This window comes from Lathyrus oleraceus, chromosome 1 (genome assembly GCF_024323335.1).
Source record: "Lathyrus oleraceus cultivar Zhongwan6 chromosome 1, CAAS_Psat_ZW6_1.0, whole genome shotgun sequence".
Lineage (NCBI taxonomy): Eukaryota > Viridiplantae > Streptophyta > Magnoliopsida > Fabales > Fabaceae > Lathyrus > Lathyrus oleraceus.
Window position 1 is genome coordinate 84,354,038 of NC_066579.1, and position 12,184 is coordinate 84,366,221.

General features: G+C 34.5%; 1 long non-coding RNA gene across 1 annotated transcript; it reads left to right on the forward strand.

Annotated features, from left to right (window-relative positions):
- The first annotated feature begins 8,633 nt into the window (after positions 1-8,633).
- On the forward strand, positions 8,634-9,251 carry LOC127115459 (uncharacterized). The gene is made up of 2 exons (XR_007800736.1): positions 8,634-8,748; positions 8,931-9,251. It is a non-coding gene; the product is annotated as an uncharacterized LOC127115459 (long non-coding RNA).
- The last annotated feature ends 2,933 nt before the right edge of the window (positions 9,252-12,184 follow it).

The following is a 12,184-nucleotide window of genomic DNA, read 5'->3' on the forward strand; positions in this document are numbered from 1 at the left end:
ACGAGCCTTCACAAATAAGAATTGTGTCATCTGCAAATTGTAACATCTCAAAACGGATACCATCTGAAACCTGAAAGCCTTTAAAATAACCTAAAGAAATGACATTCCTCATCATACCAGCAAGACCTTCTACTACCAAAAGAAACAAGAAGGGAGAAAGAGGATCCCCCTTACGCAACCCTCTTGATGCCATGAACTCATCGATAGGATTACCATTCACCAAAATTGATACCGAACTGGAAAAAACCGAGGCTTCCATCCAAGACATCCATTTCATACCAAACCTCGTCTTCAACATTATAAACTTAAGAAAATCTCATGAAACACAATTGTAAGCCTTCTCGAAATTCACCTTCAAAATAATACATTTCCTCTTCATCCTCTTAGAAAAATCCAGCACCTCATTAAGAACTAACACACCATCCAACATTTATCTTCCTTTAATACCGTGAGGAGTATGAGACTTACAATCTCATTTATTAAAATGACTATCTTTCGGGACAAACTTAGCATTATGTTAAGCAATTATAATTGTACTTATGTAGAAGTCACAATTATCTGAGGCATGTCAATAATAATATTTGTGTAAATACATGTTAGAGAAATGATATGTAAATCATTCTCCTAAAGTTATGCCACACGAAAAAAGAAAAGAGGATTGATCAAGCACAAAGGCTAGGAGAGTGGTCCATTACATCAATCCATACTTCATGATACTTAGGATAAACTTATACATCAAACCAAAGTATCTTAAATGATCAATGATCAATTAATAGGTAGATTTGAAATGATGAAAATTCATCAAGCACCAATCCACACATCATGGTCAAGAAGGACATAAACCATCCAATTGATCAAAATAAAAAGGAAGAGAAGGGGATGAAGAAGAAGAGGACAAGAGAAACCAAATCCGAATTGGATCAGAGGGTTGATCAAGTCATCATCAACATCAATCATCTATTTTGGTGGATTAGGATTTTCACCCCATCAACATCCAAGATCCATTGAGTTTTATGAGATCTATGATCAAAACAACCATGATCCAAGGCCAAAGGTCAAACAAATAGAAAATGCAATAAAATAAATTAAAATGCATCAAAAACATTTTTAAAATGAATTTTAAAAGGGAAATAAAATAGAAAATCCACAAAGTCCTTCAAAACACAAATCAAATAGCCAAGAAATTATGGAAGGTTGGAAATAAAATAACATACATAAAATAATTTTTTCAAAAATTTTAAATGCCTAAAATTATTTTTAAACCAATCAAAATAAAGGAAAAAAGAGAAAATCCATAAAAAAAATAGAAATTCAAGAAAATAAATATGGAAAAATAAAAATCATATGAAGAAAAATAAAAGAAAATTTTAGAGATGAGATTTTTTGGATAAAAATAAAATTACTATGAATTTTTAAAGAAAAAACAATTTAAAATGAAAATAGAAAAGGAATAAAAATTATAAAAAACATGGAGAGTTTGATCATACCTCATTAATTGACGTGACAAATCTAACAATCATCATGCTAGGGCCTACAATGGAAATTAATCAAATTAAAACACGAGATCTAATTCAAGTTGGACCAATCAAAACATTCCAAATGGCCAACACTACGCCAAAAACTGGAATAGACAGCGCCCCTTAGAGGGCGCTTTATTACAAAAGCGCACTCTAAAGTAAAGAGAAAAAATAAGGAGCATACTATTGGAATAGACAACGCACTTTAGAGGGCGCTTTTGTAACAAAGCGCACTCTAAAGTGAAGCGAAAAAATAATGAGGAAATGGAGGGACACCAATAGAGGACGCTTTATTGAAAGCGCCCTCTAAGGGTAACCTTAGAGGGCGCTTCTAAAAAAGCGCTCTCTATGTCCATGTACATTTCCAGTTTATAAGGCGCTTTTGGAAAGCCTTAGAGAGCGCTTTTAGAAGCGCCCTCTTAGGCCCCTTTAGAGGGCGCTTTTGTAACTAAGCGCCCTCTAAAGTGAAGCCAAAAAAAAAATGGAGGGACAACAATAGAGGGCGCTTTTGTGAAAGCGCCCTCTAAGGTTACCCTTAGAGGGCGCTTTTGAAAAAGAGCTCTCTAAGTCCATGTACATTTCCAGTTTAGAAGGCGCTTTTGGAAAGCCTTAGAGAGCGCTTTCAGAAGCGCCCTCTTAGGCCCCCTTTAGAGGGCGCTTTTTTTAAAAAAGCGCCCTCTAAGGTCCCCTTTAGTAAACATTAAAATTATAACATATACTGCATGTCTCTTTATTTTCCCTCTCTATAAGCTATTTCGTTTACGTAACTGGGTTTTCTCTCAACTGCGATTACTCTCTACTGCGATTACTCTCGTCCTCCGTTCGTTCTCCCTCCCTCACCGTCATCGTCGCCGTTCGTTCTCCCTCCCTCACCGTTCACGTTCACTGCGTTAACCTCTTCCACCGTCACTGTTCACTTTCTTCTCCATCGTTACCGTCACCTTTAAGGTATTTCTCTTCTCCATCGTTACCGTCACCTTTAAGGTATTTCTCTTCTCCATCGTTACCGTTCACTTTCTTCATGTGTTTGATTAGGGCATTTTCTAAACTTAGTTTTTCATTTTGTGCATTATGTTGATTAATGTTGTTTAGGGCAAACTGAGTTTTTTAATTCTGATTGAAAACTGATATATTTGAAGTGTGTTTGAGCTTGTGCTTGGAAGTTTGATGATTATGGATGCAAGTTTGTTCATGTTCCAAACACCATAAATTTGCATTGGTCTTTTGCATGCAGTAGGTGTGTGTGAGTAAATGTGTATGCAGTAAGTTTGTGCATGCAGTAAATGTGTTCACGTATTGAATCATTGTCTTACTTGGGTCTTATTGAATCATTTCTATATTACAGATAAAATGGCTAACCAAGACGATGCCCATGCCGCGAATGAATCACGTAATAATGTTGAAAAAGAAATCAAACGAGGATTGACTGTTATGAAGTCAATCATTCGTGCAAGAGACAAGGGTGTAAAATTTGAAGTACATTGGAGTGCTGAAGACCAACTAATTGAGCCTAACGGTTCAATGTTGGCAAGTTACATTGGTTTCCTTGTTCGCCAACATATTCCGATTACATGTGATAATTGGAGAAGTCCGGACTTGAAGGTTGGCAAGGAAAAAATATGGTCGGAGATACAGGTACTTACCATATATTGTTATATGTTTTTTTTGTTGACTATTTGTTAACCATATATTGTTATAATATTACTTTATAATAACACACTCCATTTGTATGTTTTTTAGAGATCCTTTCACATCGATGAAAGCCGGCAAAAATATTGTATTCAATTGGCCGGAAAAAGACTCCGAGGATTTCGATCCTTTTTGTGCAACAAATTTCTCAAGGATGAGGAAGGAAAATTTGTTGAAGGAGAACGGCCAATGAAGTATGCCGAGATTATTTCAGCCGATGAATGGGATAACTTTGTCGCCAAACGAAGAAACGAAAAATTCCATGTAATGTCTATTAATTATGGTATTATACAATTGTTAAGTTACTTGGTTCTAATATGCCTTAAACTTTTTTATCCAGGAAGTAAGCGACATAAATAGGAAAAGGGCATCAAAACCCGCGTATCCGTACAAAAAAGGGCGTACGGGTTATGCACGGTTACAACAAAGAATTGTGAGTATATTCAAATGCTATGAGCTTATACATTGTCACAATATGTTATAATTGATGATCTTATAATCTAATTCAATGTGTAGCTAGACGAGGAGAAAAGTGACGCAACATCTCTTCCGGACCACGTATTATGGAAGGCTGCTCGGGTTGGGAAGGATGGGGCTGTCGTTGAAGCGGTCCAAAATGTTTATGACGAATGTGTAAGTATATGTAACATTATTTCTTTAATTATATCGAAAATTTTGTTAGACATATAATTCATTTTTAATCTCCTCTAATAATATTTCAGGAGACTTTATCCCAAACCGTACCTTCAACCGAGGTCCAGGATTGCAGGAGCGTACTTAGTCGAGTACTAAATGTTCCTGAGTATTCCGGTCGTGTGAGGGGTAAGGGTTTTGGTGTGACTCCGTCGTCATTTTATAAAAAACAAAAACAAAAAATCCTACCAACAAAGAGGTGATGGAGACCTTGGCGGAGTTAAGGGCACAAGTACTCCAACTGCAAAACGAGAATGCAAGGTATAGAGAGGAAAGGTGCGCTTCCGAGGCAAAAGATACTAGTGACCGAGCTAGTATCAATCATCAACCGAAATTTCCCGAGGTAATTATATATGTTATTATGAAATTAAAATAACACTTTTTTACTTGACACATATACAAGTTAACAATAACATTTATTATTGGTTTAGGGCATTTCACCTTGTCAGCTGTATCTATCGTCACCAACTTATCGCATGGTTGGCAAGGAAAAAGTGCACAATACTTCGGGTGAATTACTTCACCATAATCCCCTCCCGGTGGGATTTATGAAAGTTTCGGTTGACCTCGTATTAGATACGGACGCCCGTCTACCATTACCCGACGTTGTTTCAGAGACAACGTTGATGCGAGATGCAGTCGGATCCTTTGTTGGTTGGCCGTCAGATCTAATTTTCCCTGATGCCGAGGTATATATGTTCTAAATGATTATGAATATTTAGAATTCACATTTCAATTCAGCTACAATTATGATATTTAATCAATCCTTATTACATGGTAATGTTAGACTCCTACAAGACCCACCCCTAAAGCTGGTAAAGGGATTTCAAGACGCATCGAGTCGGTTGCATCTCAAAAAGAGGTACAAATATATATACCCATTGAATTATATACACAACGATTCTTTTACATCACAAAAAGTAATGATTTATTTTATATGAATTTTTAGGTTCCCGGTCGAAAGTTGAAAAGCGATGGTAAGGATATTCCAACGAAGGATATTCCAACGAAGGATATTCCAACGACGGCCGGGACAAAATCTCAAATTATGATGCGTCTTGAGAAAATGGTGGAAGAGTCCGATATTATGGACGGGTCCATTCGTAGTATAGATTTTGATGAAGGTGTTTTCGGAAAAGCTCATTTCGAAATAATTGGAAAGGAGGACATGCAACAACTTTTTGAGCACGACGAATTGGGCATCGCTATCATTCATACATACATATGGTACTCCGATCAATCTATAATTTACTTAGTTGAACAATTTATTTACACATTTCAATGAGTAGTCTAATATTTATTATGTTTCTATTTAAGGTATATGTATGACAAATTGATGCGGGGAACTGAATTGTGTAACCGTTTCAATTTTATTGCTGCTTCCCGTGTCAACGCAACGTTAATATCGAAAAATCCAACATCCGTAAAGAATGATCTAGTCGATAGATTCATGGCGGCCGGCGATAATACTACACGCAGTTTGTATTTTTTACCGTTTAATTCTGGCAACGGGTTAGATTTTCTTTCTAATAATTTCATTCTAATCTATGTATATCTTTTACGTAGAAAATTTTCATTCATCTAAATTTTTGTTTTATTTTACAGTGGCCACTGGGTGTTGGTTGCTATGGATCTTTCGAGACTAATAGTGTATTATCTCGATTCGTTATCGGGTGATTGGAGTAAATATCCGGGTTTGAAGAAGACGGTTGACACGTAAGTGAAATTCCCCTAAATATTCGTGTGTATTTCTATATTTAATTATGTCTGTCAGATTGATCTCAATATACGTTTTTATTTTGTTAGGGCAATAATAAAATTTAGATCGAAAAAGAATTACCGCATTAGGAAGGACATTACCTGGGTCAGAGTTCAGGTATATATTAAGTATCTTATTTTTGCTTATAATAGTGTTTGTTTTTTTGCTTATAATAGTGTTTGTAAGAAATTAACTATATATATATTGTTTGTTTTTCTGTGTAGTGTCCTCAGCAAAATAATTCGGTCGATTGCGGATTTTTTGTATTGAGATTTATGAGAGATATCATTGCATTGAATCGTATAGACATCCCAAAAATGGTATGGAATAATAACTTAGGGTTTATTTTAATATTATCGGATAACTAATCTAATTTGTTACTAAATCATGAATATGTTTTATTCTCTTAATTGTAGTACTTTGAGGAATACAAATCTTACTCAAGAGCTCATTTGGATGAAATGAAGGATGAATTGTGTCAATTCATTGTTGATCAAAGAATCATATAGCTAGGTTGTATATTGTTGTACATATATGTATGGAATGTTGTTGTTGTATGCTGTTGTTGTATATATGTTGTATATTGTTGTTGTACTTTTACTAAATCATGAATATGTTGTTGTATATTGTTGATCAAAGAATCATATATTAATGTTGTATATATGGAGGATTAATGTTGTATATAAATGGATTCATGTTGTATATATCAATGGATTAATGGTGTATAACATTGGATTAAAGGATGAAATCAATATGAATTTTACACTTTTGCAGCATGCGAACAGGTTACCAATTAAATATCCACTGTTTTTCAAACAAATTTTTTTAAAATAACTAACACTTTAGAGGGCGCTTTCTGTAGGAAGCGCCCTCTAAACACTTTACATTGAGAACTTTAGAGGGCGCTTTGTCCAGAAAGCGCCCTCTAAACACTTTACATTGACAACTTTAGAGGGCACTTTCTGCAGAAAGCGCCCTCTAAAGTGTTAGTTATTTAAAAAAAATAAGCGCCCTCTAAACACTTTACATTGACAACTTTAGAGGGCGCTTTTTCCAGAAAGCGCCCTCTAAACACTTTACATTGACAACTTTAGAGGGCGCTTTTTCCAGAAAGCGCCCTCTAAGGTGTCCCTTTATGGACCACTCCAGAGGGCGCTTTTTTCATAAAGCGCACTATAATGTGGGCCTTTAGACAGCGCTTTCTCCAGGAAAACAAAGCGCTGTCTTTACCTATGCCAGCGCCAGATTAGAGGGCGCTTAAAAGCGCTGTTATAGGCCAAAATAAGCGCCCTCTTTTCCCTTATTTGGCGTAGTGCAACGTGTCCAACCAAGCTCAGATGATCTGAGATAACTTCGGCCATCTTCCCTGATGGTCCCTCTACGGAGTTTCAGCATTTGGTAAATTCGGAGCGTGAGACTACCACCATTGTGATCGCCTCCTCATCACGAATTCAACCTCATGCTTCAAATTTATTTCAGAGAAGTTTAAGAAATAAGCAAGCCACGAAAAATTAAATTAAATGATGAACACGATTAATCAACACCGGAAAACTTAGGGGAAATCATCAAAGAGTGAAGGACTATATTATGGTAACTTGTTTGAGTTCAAATGATGCTCAGAACTACCTTGTCCAAATGGTGATCAGAAGTTGTTGAAGCTCGATCTGGTCATGGCACTTCAGAAGGTCTTAGAGATTGGGAATTGTTGTAAAAGCTTCAGAGAAGACCGAACTTGCTAATGGAATCAAGAAATTGGATTGAAACAAGCTAGATTTCAAAACACGGTAGCTCAAATTTCTGGAAAAATTTCAGAGCGCAACTAGAGTCTTTTAGCTCTCAAAAGCTTCCAATGAATGCAATTAAGTTGCTCTATTTATAGGGAATATGTTTGGATCCAAATACGTATGAAATGAAGCTCAATTCGTGCAAAACAAATTTGATCAGAAAGTGTGGAAAGTGTGACTTGTAATCCATCAAAACTAAGTCAAATCATGTGTTTCAAGGGTTAATTAACTTCTGGCGACTTGATTAAACATGTTTAGGTCCAAGACACATGGTAATTTGGCTTGTAATTGAAAATTATTGAAGTTCAAATTCGGATCATGGTGATTTCTTCAGTTCCAAGTCACCATATTCAACTTAATGGAACATCTTCCTCAAGAGGTTTTTTTATCTCATTCTTCTTGCAATGTGTTGACGTCATATCAAAGATTACAATGTGCCAATAAAGGTTGAATTTGGATGCTTGAGCACAAAGTTATGACATGTTGAAGTTGGCATGAGGATCTGGTAATGTAACTTAGAAAATTCTAAGTCTCAAATGGATGAAAATGACCTATAATGTCTCAAGGAATTCCATGGTATTTCAAGCACAATTAGACTTTAATCCTTGATGTAAACATGTAGAGGGCATCACAAACGATTTTGTACAAAAAGAATCAGCATCAAGTGTTGAAAATTGAAGAAGTTATAATCTTTGAAAGTTGAGAAAAAGTTACTTGAAAATAGGTCAAATTTCACTAAGTCCACAAATGACCTATAATGTCTTCAAACGTTTGATGATCCTTCAAGTATAATTGGTTCTTGTCATGTAAAGAGAAGTTGTAGAGGATATTGATCCCATTGTTGCTCCTACTTACCAAAGAAACACATTATACTTAAACAATAATATTTTTTTTTGCCCAATTCAAAACATTCCAAGTCTTTAAAAATGATTTAAATAATAAAAAGAAAGTTTTTTATAATTAAAATTTAGATATCTAATTTAATTTATTTGTTAAGACAAAAATATGAATTTTATAATGAATTTACACGTGTAAGACAAAAATGAGTTATATAACATAAAATAAGAAAAGCATGTGAAACAAAAAAATATTTAAAAAGTGAAATAATATTATATTTTAGTCAAATAAAATCTTTTTTAAATAGCTTATTTAATATATTTTAAATAATTGCATTAATTTCCCTAGTCAGATAAATAACCTATTCCAATATGTTACTTGTCATCCTAGCAAAAAATAATGGCAACCCGCATCAATTCTCTTATTTTTATCTTTGCAATTATGTGCATTGCTTCAACCATGGCTACAGGTAATAACTAGTTATTTAACCAAACATTGTTATATTTCTCAATGGAATAATTACACAATGGTAGAACATGAGCATGATGTTTTAAGTGCAAATATTTTTGTTTTTAGTCTTTAATTTTTATGTACTATATACTATGTTTGAAATCCCAAATATTTACAATGGTGATTAATTTATTGTATCAGAAGGTGGATTGACAGGGAGAGGAAAATGTGTTATTATGGGAGCATGTCCAGATGGAGCAAAACAGTGTTACGACTATTGGAAGTCAAGAGGCTTCTCTAAAGGTGGCGAGTGTGTGAAAGATACAAACTTTTGTTGTTACATTACTTGAAAATATTTATGTTGGATAATTGCACTTTTTCAATATGTTTATACAAACATATCGACAATAAAGTCTTTATGAAATTCACAAAAATAAGATAAAAAAAAAGTGTAATTTCAATTGAAAATAATAGTACTATGATTTATAATGTAAATAAAAAGTTATGTTTTAACATAGTAAATGTGAATTCTCTAATAATAATAATGACAAAAATATCGATAATATATTTTATACACAATATAAATAAGGAACTAAAACATAGACTAATGTTAATTGTAAGAATATCAAAACAAGTATGGCCGTTATATTTAGGTTCATCGCATTCGAACTAAATTATACCACAAGGTCTTCTTATCCGACAAAAACTTCCACCCTCATTTACTCATCAAAGAATAATTGCAAGTTTCAATTTTCTTGACACATGAGCCACCCTCCTTCACCGCAAGACAAATCTCATCCGAACTAACCCAACAAATCTTCCACCTCCTATCCCCATTCCCCCATAAGAAATTCTTTTGAATCTTAATAATATCCTCAAGGACGCACTTCAGAACTTTGTAAAAGGAAAGCATGAAGATATGGATGCTATTAAGAAAGGAATTCAATAACGTTACCTTCCCCCCAAAGATAAAAACTTCCCCCTCCAAACGCCTAATCTCTTCTTCAACTTAGATAAAACACCCGACCAAATGATCATCCAAGTGAACCCCATAAAGCTTGCTTTTATTCAGATTGATACACAAGCTTGACACCAATTCAAATCCATGCAAGATAGATTTAATGCACCACAAATTATCCTACGAGCCTTCACAAATAAGAATTGTGTCATCTGCAAATTGTAACATCTCAAAACGGATACCATCCGAAACCTGAAAGCCTTTAAAATAACCTAAAGAAACGACATTCCTCATCATACCAGCAAGACCTTCTACTACCAAAAGAAACAAGAAGGGAGAAAGAGGAACCCCCTTACGCAACCCTCTTGATGCCATGAACTCATCGATAGGATTACCATTCACCAAAATTGATACCGAACTGGAAAAAACTGAGGCTTCCATCCAAGACATCCATTTCAAACCAAACCTCGTCTTCAACATTATAAACTTAAGAAAATCCCATGAAACACAATTGTAAGCCTTCTCGAAATTCACCTTCAAAATAATACATTTCCTCTTCATCCTCTAAGAAAAATCCAGCACCTCATTAAGAACTAACACACCATCAAACAATTGTCTTCCTTCAATAAACTTTATTTTAGTAGGAGACACCAACTTACCAATCACCACTCTCAATCTAGAAGCTAGTAATTTTGAGATGAGACGGTACAATCAACCATCCAAACAATTTTGCCTAAACTCCTCCAGACAAATGAGGTTAGCAGACTTTGGAATAAGAGCTAAAAAAGAAGCAGTAGCTGCCCGTCGAAGAAACCCACGAGAATAAAACTCATGGACAAACTTAACCACAACCTCTTCACAAACTCCTAACACTTCTTGAAAAGCCCGAGAGGAAAATCACCAGGACCGAGGCTTTTGTCACAATCACTCAACCACACAACCTCCTTGATTTCTTCCAACAAAAAAGGAGCTTCAAGAAACAATCTATCATCATTAGATAAGGAATTAAAGAAGGCCCCATCCAAAATTAGAGAATCCAAAATTGGTTCAGAAAAACGCTGCTTTAAGTGATTAAAAACCTCTACTTTACATTGCTAAGACAAATATCTAACTCAACCCTCTTAATTAATGGGTTAGTAAGTTCGTCAAAAAAAAATTAACATGTGTTTTGTTTAGAATTCAAATGTAAAATAATTAAAATTTTCATAAAATTTGAATATGTATTATAGTAAAGATTATTAATAGATTTTCATGTTAATGGTTTCAGTTTATATTTTACACATCTGTCTTTTGTGTTAACAATGATTGAGAGCATGTTGAGACAATTTCTCATTGGAAATCACAATTGAGTAAAATAAAAACTCGCACGTGTGTGGAAAGGAACATAAGTCAAAAGGAAAATTTGAGTAAAATAGAAACATGATGGCATGAAGAGTCATATTGGACCTAAAAAGGAACATAAAAAGTTCAAACATTCTGACGGTCCTAAAGGTCCGAAAAGAGGTTGTTTTGTGTGTGGAAAACCCAGACACTATGCCCGAGATTACAGGCTCAATAAGTCAAAAAATGAGATCAATGTTGTTAATACAAATGAAAACATGATTGCTACGGTAAGCGAAATAATGGCAATCAAAGGCAAAGTGCAATGATGGTGGTATGACACATGTGCTACAATGCACGTCTCTTATGACAAGCCTGCTTTTAAAACATATTCTGAAGCCAGTGATGGATAGGAAGTACAAATGGGAAGTGAAGTACAATATAAAGTTATTGGAACCATATTCGTCTAACTAAACTTCACTTCCAAAAAGAAAGTCACTCTTGTTAATGTGCTTCATGTCCCCGATATGAATAGGAATTTATTAGTAGGGATATATTGGGTAAATCGGGAATTAAATCTATACATGAATCGAGTAAACTTACATTCACATGTAATGGTGTATTTATAGGAAAAGGATATTCCGTTGAGGGAATGATCAAATTATGTACTACCGACAATATTATTAATGAATTTTATAATTTTGCTTACATGCTTGAGTCTTTTTCTTTATGGCATGATAAATTAGCACATGCCGGTATTAGTTCTATGAAGAGACTAATTAAATCTGGTTTGATCTCATGTAATATAAATGATTTTGAAAAATGTAAATTATGCGTTAAATCAAAGATGATTAAGAAACCTTTCGAAACCGTTGAAAGACATTCAAAACTCCTTGATCTTGTACATTCATATTTGTGTGAATTTAATAGCATGTTAACATGTGGGGGAAACAGATATTTCATTACACTCATCAATGGTTCTTATAGGTTCACATATGTATATCTTGTAAGGCATGAAGATGATGCTTTTAATGCCTTCAAAATTTACAAAGCATAAGTAGACAATCAATTATATAAAAGTATCAAAGTCCTTAGGAGTGATAGAGGCGGTGATATATTTTGTGAAGAACATGGAATTATATATGAATGCTCTGTACCTCAGACACCATAACAAAAT